The 14591-nt window shown below is 56.4% G+C and overlaps 1 long non-coding RNA gene across 1 annotated transcript; it reads right to left on the bottom strand.

Moving 5' to 3' along the window:
* Window positions 1-6835: 6835 nt before the first annotated feature.
* Window positions 6836-8423, bottom strand: LOC139826764 (uncharacterized). The gene is made up of 2 exons (XR_011736900.1): window positions 7239-8423; window positions 6836-6982 (listed from the first exon to the last, which is right to left on the bottom strand). It is a non-coding gene; the product is annotated as an uncharacterized lncRNA (long non-coding RNA).
* Window positions 8424-14591: the final 6168 nt, after the last annotated feature.

Genomic DNA, 14591 nt, shown 5'->3' with positions numbered 1-14591 from the left:
GAGCCCTTCAACGCAAAATCCCGCACCCCCAGTTCCTGAACACGCAAAACCTGCCCCCCAAACCCTGCACCCCAAAACCTGCCCCCCAACACTGCACCCCGAAGCCCAGCACCCCAAGACCCTTCATCCCCAAACCCTGAGCCCCCAAATCATGCACCCCCCGATCCTGACCCCCAATACCTGCACCCACAAACACTGCACCCCCATATCCTGCGCCCCAAGATCCTGCTACCCTAAACCCTGAACCCCCAAATCCTGCACCCCCGATTCCTCTCTCACAAGCCCTGCACCCCAAAACTCTGCACCCCCAAATCCTCTCCCCCCAAACAATGCACCTGGAACCTTGAACCCGCAAAGCCTGCACGCCCAGGTCCTGAACACCTGAACCCTGCCCCCGCAAATCCTTTAACCCCCAAACCCAGCACCCCAAACCCTGTACCCCCAGATCGTTCCCCAAACACCCTGCACCCCCAAACCCTGCACCCCAAATTCCTGCCCTATCAAGCCCTTCACCCAAACCCCCGCACCCTTAAATCCTGCACCCCTAAACCCTGCACCCCCAAATCCTGCACCTCCAGATCCTTCTTTCCTTCCTTCCTTCCTAAAGCCTGCACCCCAAATCGTGCCCTACCAAACCCTTCACCCCAAACTCCTGCACCCCACATTCTTGCTCCCCCTAATCCTGCCATCCCAAACCCTGCACCCCAAATTTTGCCCCCCAAACCCTGATCCCTGAACGACTGCACCTCCAAACCCTGTACCCCCAAATCCTTCCCCAACACCCTGCGCCCCCAAACCCTGCAGCCCTAAGCCTGAACCCTAAATCCCTCACCCAAAACCCCTGCAGCCCCAAACCCTGCACCCCAAGATCCTGCTCCCCTAAATCTTGAACAACCAAACCTTGCACCCTCAAATCTTGCACCCCCAAACCCTGCACCCCCAAATCTCGCAGCACCAAACCCTGCCCCCCAAATCCTGCACCCCTAAATTCATCCCTACCAAACTTTGCACCCCTAAACCCTGAAATCTCACACCCCCTGATCCTGCCCTCCCAAATCCTGAGCCCTGCACCCCCAAAGCCTGCATTCCCAAACGCAGCACCCCCAGGTCCTGAACACCCAAACACTGCACCCCCAAATTAGGCAGCCCCATACCCAGCACCCCAAAATCCTCCATTCACAAACTCTGCAGCCCCCAAACCTGGATCCCCACATGTGCACCCCCAAAACCATGCCCCCCTGAAACGCTGCACTTCAAAACCCTGCACCCCCAAATCCTTCCCCCAAAACCCTGCCCCCCCAAACCCTACACCCAAAGGTCCTTCCCCCACCTCCTGGAACCCCAAACCCTGCACCCCAAAGAATTCCCTCCCAAACCCTGCACCTCCAAATCCTGCACCTCAAAGGCCTGGAAACCCAAGCCCTTCAACCCCATTCCTGCAACACCAAATCCTGTACCCCAAACCCAGCACCCCAGAATCCTGCACCCCAAATCCTGCCTACCAAACCTTTCACTGCAAACCCCTGCACCCCAAGATTGTGCTGCCCTAAACACTGAACCCCCAAATCCTGCAGCCCCAGATCCTTGCCTCCCAAAACTCTGCACCCCCAAATCCTGCACCCCAAATCTCTCACCCCCAAATCCTTCCCCCACCACCCTACACCCTCAGATCCTTCACCCCCATCCCCTGCACCCCAAAACTCCACACCTCCAAATCCTGAACCCTGAAACCCTGCACCCCCAAATCCTGTGCCCCAGTCCTGTGCACCCCACACTCTGCACCCCAAACGCTGCACTCTTAGACCTGACTTCTAAACCCTGCACCCCCAAACAGTGCACCCCCAAATCCTGAAGCCCCAGGTCCTGAACACCCAAAATCTGCACCCCCAATTCTGCCTCCACAAGACCTTCACCCCCAGTCCCTGCTCCACAAATCCTACACCCCCAAACCCTGCACCCCCAACCTCCTGTACCCCAAATCCTGCCCCCACAAGTTGCACCCTAAAATCCTGCACCCCAAATCCAGTCCTACCCAACCCTTCAGACCAAACCCCTTCACCCCAAGATCCTGCTGCCCTAAACCCTGCACCCCCAAATCATCCCTCCCAGCCCTGCCCCCCAAACCCTGTCCCCCTAAAGCCTGACCCCAAAACCCTGCTCCCCAAAACCCTGCTACCCCAAATCTTGTACCCCTAGATCCTTCCCCCACACCCTGCAATCCCAAACCCTGCACCCCCAATTCTGTCTCCCCAAACCCTTCACCCCCAAAACCCTGCACCACTGAACCTTGCACCCTGAAACCCCGTACTCCACAAGTTGCACCCTAAAAGCCCGAAGCCCCAAAACCTGTACCCCCAGATCCTTCCCTCCCAAACCCGGCACCCTGAAATCCCTCACCCCAAAGCCATGCTCCCCAAATCCTGCCCTACCGAACCTTGCACTACAAACCCCTACACCCCAAAATCCTGCACGCTTAAACCCTGCAGCCCCACATCCCACCTAACCCTGCCCCCCCAAATCCTTCCCCCTGGCCCTGCACCCTGAAACCCTTCACCCCCAGATCATACACCCCCAAACCCTGCCCCTCGAAAGCATTCACCCCCTAACACTGCACCCCCAAATCCTGGAACCCCAAACCTTGATTTCCCAAACCCTGCGCCCCAAAACCCTGCACTTCCAAACCTTGCACCCCCTGATCCTGCACCCCAAAACCCAGCACCCCAGACCCCTGCACACCTAAATTCTGCACCCCCAGGTCCTAACCACGTGAACCCTGCACCCACAAACCCTGCGCCCCGAATTCCTCCATCCCCACGTCATGAACCCCCAAACTCTGCTCCCCAAAATCCTGCACCCCCAAACCCTGCCCTTCTAGATCCTGCTCCCCAATACCCTGCACCCTCAGGTTCTGAACCCGCAAATCCTGCCCCCCCAACCCCTGCCCTACCAAACCCTTCAGCCCAAACCCTGCCCCCCCAGATCCTTCTCTCCCAAATCCTGCACCCCACATTGTGCTGTCAAACTGTGCCCCCCGAGGTCCTGACCCTTCCAAACCTGCACCCCCAAATTCTGCCTCCCCAAGCCTGCACCCCCAAACCCTGTACTCCAAAATCCTGCACTCCCAAGCCCGGATCCCCCGAAATCCTGCCCACCCAGACCCTGCACCCCGAAATTCTGCCCCACACAAACTTATCCCCCCAGCCCTGATTGCCCTAATCCTGCACCCCAGATCCTTGCCCCCAAACCCTTCACCCCCAAACCTGGCATCCCAAACCCTGCACCCCAAATATCTCACCCCCAGATCCTTCCCCACTGCCTTTCACCCCCAGATCCTGACCCCCAAACCCCGCACCCCCAAATCCTTCACCCCCAAACCAATGCAACCCACACTGCGCAACGTTAAATTTCCCCCCAAACCCCTGCACCCCAAACCCCTGATCTCCCAAACTCTGCACCCCAGAACCCCGCACCCCCACATTCTGCCAACAAACCCCTGCCCCCCAGGCTCTGCAGCCCTAAATCGTGCACCTCCTCATCCAGCCCCCCAAACAATGCACCCCCAGATCCTTCCTCAACACCCTGCACCCCAAATTCCCCACCCAAACCCCTGCACCCCCAAGTCCTGTACCCCAAAGCCCTGCACCAAAAATTCTGCCCCCCAACTCTGCACTCCCAAATCCTGCACCCCCACATCCTGCACCCTGAAACCCTGTGTCCCCCAGTCCTCCACCCCCAAAACCAATGCACCACCAAACCCTGCACCCCAAATCCCTGCAACCCCAAATCCCAACTAACCCTGCACCCCAAAATCCTCCACTCCAAAGCCCTGCACCTCCAGATCCTTCCCTCAAACCCTGAACACCTGAACCCTGCACCTCAAAACCCTGCACCCCAAATCCTGACCCCCAGATAATGTCCCCAAAACCCCTACATCTCCGATTCTTCCCCCTAAGCTCTGCACCCTTAAAACGTGCACCCCTAAATTCTGCACCCCCAAATCCTTCCTCCCAAGCCATGAACCCCTCAAACCTGTGATACCAAACCCTGCAACCCTGAACCCTGCGCCCCCAAACCCTGCACATCCCATAATCCTGTACCCCCAGATACTGCTCCCCAAAACCCTGCACCCCCAAACTGTATACCCGAAATGCTGCCATCCCCAAACTTGCACCCCAAACCCTGCACCCCAAAATCAAGTCCTCCCCCAACTTGCACTCAAAACACTGCCCCCTAAGCTTTGCACCCCCAAATGCTGACCCCCAAACCCCGTGCCCCCAAATCCCACCACCCTAAATCCTTCCCCCTAATCAATGCACTTCCAAACCTTGCACCCCCAAATCCTCAACCCCATGTCCTGAACCCCAAAACCCTGCACCCCCAATTCTGCCTCCCCAAACCCGGTACCCACGGGTTCTGCACCCCAAACTCTGCACCCACAGGTTCTGAACCCCAAACTCCTGCTCCCCCAAGCCCTGCCGCCCAAACTCTGCACCCTCAATTCCCGCACTACCAAACCCTGCACCCCCAGATCCCTCACCCAAACCTGCACCCCAAATCTGGCCTCACCCAGCCCTGTGCCCCAAAACCATGAAACCCAAAAACCTGCACCCTAAATCCTGCACCCCAAATCAGGTACCCCAGATGCCGCATTCCCAAATCCTGCACCCCCAGATCCTGCACCCCAAAACCTTCACCACAAACCCTGCACCCTCCACCACCTTAACACTGCACACCCAAACCCTGCACCCCCAAATCCTGCACCCCAAATCCTGCTCCTTCAAACCCTTTGCCCCCAAATTTTACCCCCCTAGACCTGCACCCCCAAGCCTTTCTCCCTAAAACCCTACAAACCCAAATTCTGCACCCTAAACCCTGCACCCCCAGATCCTTCCTGCAAGACTCTGCACCCCAAAATCAAGCACCCCAGATCCCGCACTTCAAAACACTGCATCCCTGAACCCCAAACACTAGATCCTGCCCCCACCAATCCTGCTCTACCATCCTCTTCACCCCAAGCCCCTGCACCCCAAATTCCGGTTACCCTAAACCCTGAAACCCCAAATCCTGCACCCAGATCCTGCAGCCCAAAGCGAGCACCCTAAAATCAAGTCCCCCCAAAACCTGCACTGAAAATGCTGAACCCCAAATCCTGCCCCCCAGATCCTGCACCCTCAGATCCTCCTGCCAAAAACCCTGCACCCCAAACCCTGAACTCCCAAACTCTGCACCCAGAGCCCTGCACCCTCAAATCCTGCACCCCCAGTTCCTGAACACATGAACCCTGCACCCCCAAACCTCACCCAAAAGTCCTGCACCTGCGTATCCTGCTCTACCAAACCCTTCAGTGCAGACCCCTGCACCCCAAGATTGTGCTGCCCTAAACACTGAACCCCCAAGTCCTGCAGCCCCAGATCCTTGCCTCCCAAAACTCTGCACCCCCAAATCCTGCACCCCAAATCTCTCACCCCCAAATCCTTCCCCCACCACCCTGCAGCCTCAAATCCTTCACCCCATCCCCTGCACCCCAAAACTCCACACCTCCAAATCCTGAACCCTGAAACCCCGCACCCCCAAATCCTGAGCCCCAGTCCTGTGCACCCCACACTCTGCAACCTTAAATTTCCCCCCAAGCCCCTGCACCCCAAACGCTGCACTCTGAGACCTGACTTCTAAACCCTGCACCCCCAACAGTGCACCCCCAAATCCTGCAACCCCAGATCCTTCCCTCCCATACCCTGCACCCCCAAATCCTGAACCCCCACAAATCCTGCACCACTAATCTTCCACGCCCTTAACACTGCACCCCCAAAACCAGCACCACCAAATCCTTCACCCCCAAAACCTCCCTCCTCCAAACCCTGCACTTCAAAATGCTGCACCCCCAAATCCTTCTCCCCAACATCCTGCACCCCCAGATCCTGACCCCAAAACCCTGCATCCCAAATCCTGTACCCCAAAGCCCTGCACTCTCAAATCATACATGCCCAGAACGTGCACACTAAACTGTGCACCCCAAAATCCTAAACCCCTTAACCCTGCACCCCCAAAACCTGTACCCCAGATCCTTCCCTCCCATAACTGGCACCCTGAAATCCCTCACCCCAAATCCCTGCACGCTCAAATCCTCCAGCCCACAAGTCCTGCACCCCCAGGTCCTGAACACCTGAACCCTGCAGACCCAAATGCTGCACCCAGAACTCTTGGTGCCCAAATCCCTGCACCCAAAAGTCTGTCTCCCGAACCTTCACACCAAAGCCCTGCACCCCAATATCCAAAAGCATCCTCTTGTGACTGGCCCAGATGCTCCGTGCATCCTTGGCATAGAGCACCATCATCATCCAACCACCATCATCATCCAACCACCACCATCATCATCCAACCACCACCATCATCATCCAACCACCACCATCATCATCCAACCACCATCATCATCCAACCACCATCATCATCCAACCATCATCATCATCATCCAACCAACCAATCCTGAACCCAACCAGTGACCCCATCACCCAATCAGTGACTCCACAACCCAACCAATGACCCCATCATTCAACCAATGACCCCATCACCCAATCAGTGACCCCATGACCCAACCAATGACCCCATCATTCAACCAATGACCCCATTATTCAACTAATGACCCCATCACCCAACCAGTGACTCCATGACCCAACCAATGACCCCAGGGACCACAGTGCTACCATCTGCCATGGGCTGATCCAGACGACGCTGGAGCAAGGTGAAGCTCCAGAACACTTGCAATACATTGATGACATCATCGTATGGGGCGACACAGCGAAAGAAGTCTTCGAGAAAGGTGAGAGAATAATTCATATTCTTTTGGATGCTGGTTTTGCCATAAAACGAAGCAAGGTCAAGGGACATGCACGGGAGATCCAGTTTTTAGGAATAAAATGGCAAGATGGCCGTCGTCAGATCCCAATGGAGGTGATCAACAAAACTACAGCAATGTCTCCACCTACTAATAAAAAGGAGACACAGACTTTCTTGGGCATTGTAGGTTTTTGGAGAATGCACTTTCCTGACTACAGCCACATTGTGAGCCCTCTCTATCGAGTGACTCGTAAAAAGAACCAATTTGAGTGGGGCCCTGAACAACGCCAAGCCTTTGAACAAATGAAGCGTGAGATAACTCATGCGGTGGCCCTGGGACCAGTCCGAACTGGAGTAGATGTTAAAAATGTGCTCTACACCGCAGCCGGAGATAATGGACTTACCTGGAGCCTCTGGCAGAAAGCACCAGGAGAAACCCGAGGTCGAACCTTAGGTTTTTGGAGTCGAGGATACAAAGGATATGAGGCCAACTGTACTGCAACTGAAAAGGAGAGACTGGCAGCATATGAAGGAGTTGGAGCTGCTTCAGAAGTGATGGGCACTGAAGCACAGCTCCTCCTGCACCTCGACTGCCGGTGCTGAGCTGGGTGTGCAAAGGGACGGTTCCCTCTCCACATCATGGCACCGAAGTTACATGGAGTAAATGGATTGCACTGATCACGCAATGAGCTCGAATTGGGAGTCCCAACCGTCCAGGGATATTAGAAGTGATTACAGACTGGCCAGAAAGCAAAGACTTTGGGATGTCTGCAGATGAGGAGGAAGTAAAACGTGCTGAAGAAGCACCACCATATAATCCGCTTTCAGAGACTGATAAGCAGTGTGCACTGTTCACAGGTGGATCCTGTCGTCTGTAGGAAAACATCGAAGGTGAAAGCTGCTGTGTGGAGTCCCACACGACAAGTTACAGAAGCCACTGAAGGACAAGGTGAATCCAGTCAGTTTGCAGCAGTGAAAGCCATCCAGCTGGCTTTGGACATTGCCGAACGAGAGAAGTGGCCAATGCTTTGTCTCTATACTGACTCATGGATGGGAGCAAATGCCTTGTGGGGGTGGCTACGGCAATGGAAGAAAAGTAACTGGCAGCGCAGAGGTGAAACCATTGGGAACCACGCTGTGGCAAGACATTGCTGCTCGGCTGGAGAGCCTGCCTGGGGAAGTTGGTCATGTAGATGCTCATGTGCCTAAAAGTCGAGCCACCGAGGAACATCGAAACAACCAACAAGCAGATCAAGCTGCTAAGATTAAAGTAGCTGAGGTGGACTTGGACTGGCAACATAAAGGTGAACTTTTCCTAGCTCGGTGGGCCCATGGTGCTTCAGGGCATCAAGGTAGAGATGCAACATGAAAATGGGCTCGTGATCGAGGGGTGGATTTAACTATGGACACTGTTTCACAGGTTATTCATGAATGTGAAACTTGCGCCGAAATCAAACAAGCAAAACGGTTAAAGCCTGTATGGTATGGGGGGCGATGGTTAAAGTATAAGTATGGAGAAGCTTGGCAGATTGATTATATTACACTTCCACAAACACGTCAAGGTAAGCGTTATGTACTTACAATGGTGGAAGCAACCACTGGATGGTTGGAAACATCTGCTGTACCTCCTGCTACAGCCCGAAATACCATCTTGGGCCTTGAGAAGCAAGTCCTTTGGAGGCACGGTACACCAGAAAGAATTGAATCAGACTATGGTACTCATTTCAAAACCAGTATTATAGACAATTGGGCCAAAGAACATGGTATTGAGTGGGTATATCATATTCCATATCATGCACCAGCCTCTGGGAAAACTGAAAGGTACAATGGTTTGTTAAAAACTACACTAAAGGCACTGGGTGGTGGAGCCTTTAAAAACTGGGATTCACATTTAGCAAAAGCCACTTGGTTGGTCAACACCAGGGGATCAACCAATCGAGCCGGGCCTGCCCAATCAGAAATTCTATGGACTGTGGAAGGAGATAAAGTCCCTGTAGTACACATGGAAAATATGTTAGGAAAGGCAGTCTGGGTTCCTCCTGCCTCAGGCACAGGCAAACCTATTCGTGGGATTGTTTTTGCCCAGGGACCTGGCAGCACCTGGTGGGCGATGCTTAAGGATGGAGAAGTTCGGTGTGCACCTCAAGGGGATTTGATTTTAGGTGAAAATGTGCAATGCTGAACTGTACGATGTGAATTGCCGCACTAACAATGTTTAATAAGTGTCTTTCAGATCAAGACAATGGTGATGAAACCAGCGCTGGCTTCTTCGAGTGGCGCCCGACACCTTCTTGGAAGTTGGTGTGCTTAACCCACCAACAGGGGTCATGAGATGCACTTGGACCATTTTCCCTGCCCTGGGAGACTGTGGTGACAAAATGAACTTAATGAACTTTTCAAAGGATGGTCCACTGATTAATTACTCCTGTGTATATATGTACATATGTATATATATATAGTAGTAGTGATTAATTAGATTGTATTGATAGATTGTATTGATAAGGTTTAAGTATTCAGTGAATGTCATATGATAAGGGGTGGAATGTCCTGGTTTTGTTAAAAACAAGTTTCTCTTTTAGTGAATTTGCCTGTCAGCCAAAGCCTTCATGTCAGCTGCATTTTCCTGGAGAACCCAACACATGTTTTGGTTAAACCCAGCAAGGGAATGCAAACTTATTGATAAGCACGGATGGACATCTCGCGAGAGGGGCAACGAGAAACTGGTGATCGAGAGACTGACCAACTGTGTATAACATTCCGTTCACGTGAATACTTCATATAAAAGTGGGAGATCACGAGGATCTCGTCCCTTTTTCCCTTCCCTTTTGCCTTTTTCCTTCCCTTCTGCTCATGGCCGACATCAGGAGAGGACCTTGCTGGTCGTCCCTGCGAACGGAGGCCAGTGAGAGACTGAATCCAGCTCCGGTTCGCTGCAGAGTCTGATCCAGGACTTTGGGTGCTGGCTCTGCAGTTGCTCAGACTTACAAGATGGGTTTTGTATATTTGTATCATTTTCTCTGTTCTCATCAGTAGCATCAGTAAAACATCTTGAACTTTTCCAGCTCTCTCCCCTCTGTGCTTCTTCCCCTCCCGATCGCCTGTGCTGAGTGGGAAGGGGGGAGAGGGAGGGGCAAAAGGGGGAGTGGGGGGCAGAGGAGGTTGACAACACATCTGCCAGGGTTTGATTGTCACCCCGCAATCCTAACCCTCGACAGGGACAAAGGGGGACCCAGGATGTCACAATGGGCCCTGGGGACAAAGGGCGGTCGCCAGGATATCACAATGGGCTCTGGTGACAATGGGGTCCCCAGGATGTCACAATGGGCCCTGGGGACAAGTTGGGGTCCCCTGAATTTCACAATGGGCCCTGGGGACAAAGAGGGCTCCCCAGCATATCACAATGGGCCCTGGGGACAATGGGGGGTCCTGGGACGTCACAATGGGCCCTGGGGACAAGGGGGGGTCCCCAGGATGTCACAATGGGCCCTGGGGACAAAGAGCGTCCCCACCATGTCACAATGGGCCCTGGGGACAAAGGGGGGTCCCCTGAATGTCACAATGGGCCCTGGGGACAATGGGGGGTCCTGGGATGTCTCAATGAGCCCTGCGGACAAGGGTGGTACCCACGGTGTCACAATGGGCCCTGGGCACAACGGGGGGTCCCCATAGTGTCACAATGGGTCCTGGGGACAATGGGGGGTCCTGGGATGTCACAATGGGCCCTGCGGACACGGGGGGGTCCCCAGGATGTCACAATGGGCCCTGGGGAAAAAGAGGGGTCCCCTGAATGTCACAATGGGCCCTGGGGACAAGGGGGTGCAGAGGATGTCACAATGGGCCCTGGGGACAATGGGGGGTCCTGGGATGTCACAATGGGCCCTGGGGACAATGGGAGTCCCCAGGGTGTCACAATGGGCCTTGGGAACAAGGGGGTCCCCCAGATATCACAATGGGCCCTGGGGACAATGTAAGGTCCTGGGCTGTCACAATGGACCCTGAGGACAAGGGGGGTCCCCAGGATGTCACAATGAAGTCTTGGGACAAAGGGGGTCCCCAGGATGTCACAATGGGCCCTGGGGACAAAGCGGGGGTCCTGGAATCTCACAATGGGCCCCAGTGACAAAGGGGGTCCCTATGGTGCCACAATGGGCCCTGGGGACAAAGGGGGTCCCCAGGATGTCACAATGGGCCCTGGGGACAAAGTGGGGTCCAAGAATGTCACAATGGGCCCTGGGGACAAAAGGGGTTGCCATAGTGCCACAATGGGCCCTGGGGTCAAAGAGGGTCCCCATGGTGCTACAATGGGCCCTGGGGACAAAGGGGGGTCCTGGGATGTCACAATGAGCCCTGGGGACAAAGGGGGTGTCCCCGTGGTGCCACAACGGGCCCTGGGAGGAAGGGGATGGCCAGGATGTCACAATGGGTCCTGGGGAAAATGGGGGGTGCCCAGGATGTCACAATGGACCCTGAGGACAAGCGGGGGTCTCCAAGGTGTCACAATGGGCCCCAGTGACAAAGGGGGTCCCCTGAATGTCACAATAGGTCGTGGGGACAATAGGGGGTCCTGGGACGTCACAATGGGCCCTGGGGACAAGGAGGGATCCCCAGGATGTCACAATGGGCCCTGGGGACAATGGGGGGTCCTGGGACGTCACAATGGGCCCTGGGGACAAGGGGGGGTCCCCAGGATGTCACAATGGGCCCTGGGGACAAGGGCGTGCCGAGGATGTCACAATGGGCGCTGGGGACAATGGGGGGTCCTGGGATGTCACAATGGGCCCTGGGGACAAGGTGGGGTCCCCAGGATGTCACAATGGGCCCTGGGGACAAGGGCGTGCCGAGGATGTCACAATGGGCCCTGGGGACAATGGGGGGTCCTGGGATGTCACAATGGGCCCTGGGGACAAGGTGGGGTCCCCAGGATGTCACAATGGGCCCTGGGGACAATGGGGGGTCCTGGGATGTCATAATGGGCCCTGGGGACAAGGTGGGGTCCCCACGGTGTCAGAATGGGCCCTGGGGACAAGGGGGGTCCCCACGGTGTCACAATGGGCCCTGGGGACAATAGGGGGTCCTGGGATGTCACAATGAGCCCTGGGGACAAGGGGGGGTCCCCATAGTGTCACAATGGACCCTGGGGACAAGGGGGTGCCGAGGATGTCACAATGGGCCCTGGGGACAATGGGGGGTCCTGGGACCTCACAATGGGCCCTGAGGACAATGGTGGGTCCCCTGAATGTCTAAATGGGCCCTGGGGATAAAGGGGGGTCCGCAGGATGTCACAATGGGCACTGGGGATAAAGGGGGGGTCCCCATGGTGTCACAATGGGCCCAAGTGACAAGGAGGGTCCCCACGGTGCCACGATTGGTCCTGGGGACAAGGGCGTCCCCCAGATGTCACAATGGGCCCTGGAGACAATGGGAGGCCCCAAGGTGTTCAGAACGAGCCCTGGGGACAAAGTGGAATCCTGGAATGTCACAATGGCCCCCAGTGACAAAGGGGTTCCCCATGGTGCCACAATGGGCCCTGGGGACAAAAGGGGTCCCCAGGATTTCACAATAGCACTGGGGACAAAGGGGGGTCGTGGGATGTCACAATGGGCCCTGGGGACAAGGGAGATCCCCATGGTGTCACAATAAGCCCTGGGGACAAAGGGTGGTCCTGGGACATTTCAATGGGCCCTGGGGACAAAGGGGGGACCCCAGGATGTCACAATGGGCCCTGGGGACAAGGGGGTCCCCCAGATATCGCAATGGGCCCTTGGGACAAAGTAAGGTCCTGGGCTGTCACAATGGACCCTGAGGACAAGGGGGGTCCCCCAGATGTCACAATGGGCCCTGGGGACCAGGGGGGGTCCTGGGATGTCACAATGGGCCCCAGTGACAAAGGGGGTCCCCTGGATGTCACAATGGGCTCTGGGGACAATGGGACATCCTGGGACGTCACAATGGGCCCTGGGGACAAGGAGGGCACCCCAGGATGTCACACAGGGCCCTGGGGACAATGGCGGGTCCTGGGACGTCACAATGGGCCCTGGGAACAAGGGGGGGTCCCCAGGATGTCACAATGGGCCCTGGGGACAAAGAGGGGTCCCCTGAATGTCACAATGGGCCCTGGGGACAAGGGGGTGCAGAGGATGTCACAATGGGCCCTGGGGAAAATGGGGGTCCTGGCACGTCACGATGGGCCCTGGGGACAAGGAGGGATTCCCAGGATGTCACAATGGGCCCTGGGGACAAGGGGGTGTCCCCAGGATGTCACAATGGGCCCTGCGGACAAGGGTGGTACCCACGGTGTCACAATGGTCACTGGGACAAGGGGGGGTCCCTATAGTGTCACAATGGGTCCTGGGGACAAGTGGGGTCCCCTGAAAGTCACAATGGCCCCTGGGGACAATGTGGGGTCCTGGGATGTCCCAATGGGCCCTGGGGACAAGGGGGGGTCCCCAGGACGTCACAATGGGCCCCAGCGACAAACGGGGGCCCCTGAATGTCACAATGGGCCCTGGGGACAATGGCGGGTCCTGGGACGTCACAATGGGCCCTGGGGACAAGGGGGGGTCCCCAGGACGTCACAATGGGCCCTGGGGACAAAGAGGGGTCCCCTGAATGTCACAATGGGCCCTGGGCACAAGGGGGTGCCGAGGATGTCACAATGGGCCCTGGAGACAATGGGGGGTCCTGGGATGTCACAATCGGCCCTGAGGACAATGGTGGGTCCCCTGAATGTCACAATGGGCCCTGGGGACAAAGGGGGGTCCGCAGGATGTCACAATGGGCACTGGGGACAAAGGGGGGCGTCCCCACGGTGCCACGATGGGTCCTGGGGACAAGGGCGTCCCCCAGATGTCACAATGGGCCCTGAGGACAATGGGGTTGCCCAGGATGTCACAATGGACCCTGGGGACAATGGGGTTGCCCAGGATGTCACAATGGGCCCTGGGGACAATGGGAGTCCCCAAGGTGTCAGAACGAGCCCTGGGGACAAAGTGGAATCCTGGGATGTCACAATGGCCCCCAGTGACAAAGGGGTTCCCCATGGTGTCACAATGGGCCGTGGGGACAAAAGGGGTCCCCAGGATTTCACAATAGCACTGGGGACAAAGGGGGGTCATGGGATGTCACAATGGGCTCCAGTGACAAAGAGGGTCCTCATGGTGCCACAATGGTCCCTGGGGACAAAGGGGGTCCCCTGGATGTCACAATGGGCCCTGGGTACAAGGAGGGTCCCCAGCATGTCACAATGGGCCCTGGGGACAAAGGGGGTCCCCACGGTATCAGTATGGGCCCTGGGGACAAAGGGGGGTCCTGGGACGTCACAATGGGCCCTGGGGACAAGGGGGGGTCCTGGGACGTCACAATGGGCCCTGGGGACAAGGGGGTGCAGAGGATGTCACAATGGGCCCTGGGGACAATGTCGGGTCCTGGGACGTCACAATGGGCCCTGGGGACAAGGGTGGGTCCCCAGGATGTCACAATGGGCCCTGGGGACAAAGAGGGGTCCCCTGAATGTCACAATGGGCCCTGGGGACAAGGGGGTGCAGTGGATGTTACAATGGGCCCTGGGGACAATGGGGGGTGTCCAGGATGTGAGAATGAGTCCTGAGGACAAGGCGGGGTCCCCATGGTGTCACAATGGGTCCCCAGTGACAAGGAGGGGTCCCCATGGTGTCACAATAGGCCCTGGGGACAAAGTGGGGTCCAAGAATGTCACAATGGGCCCTGGGGACAAAAGGGGTTGCCATGGTGCCACAATG

The sequence above is a fragment of the Patagioenas fasciata genome, unplaced genomic scaffold, assembly GCF_037038585.1.
Source record: "Patagioenas fasciata isolate bPatFas1 unplaced genomic scaffold, bPatFas1.hap1 Unplaced_15, whole genome shotgun sequence".
Lineage (NCBI taxonomy): Eukaryota > Metazoa > Chordata > Aves > Columbiformes > Columbidae > Patagioenas > Patagioenas fasciata.
This window is presented reverse-complemented; position numbering and strand designations above follow the sequence as displayed.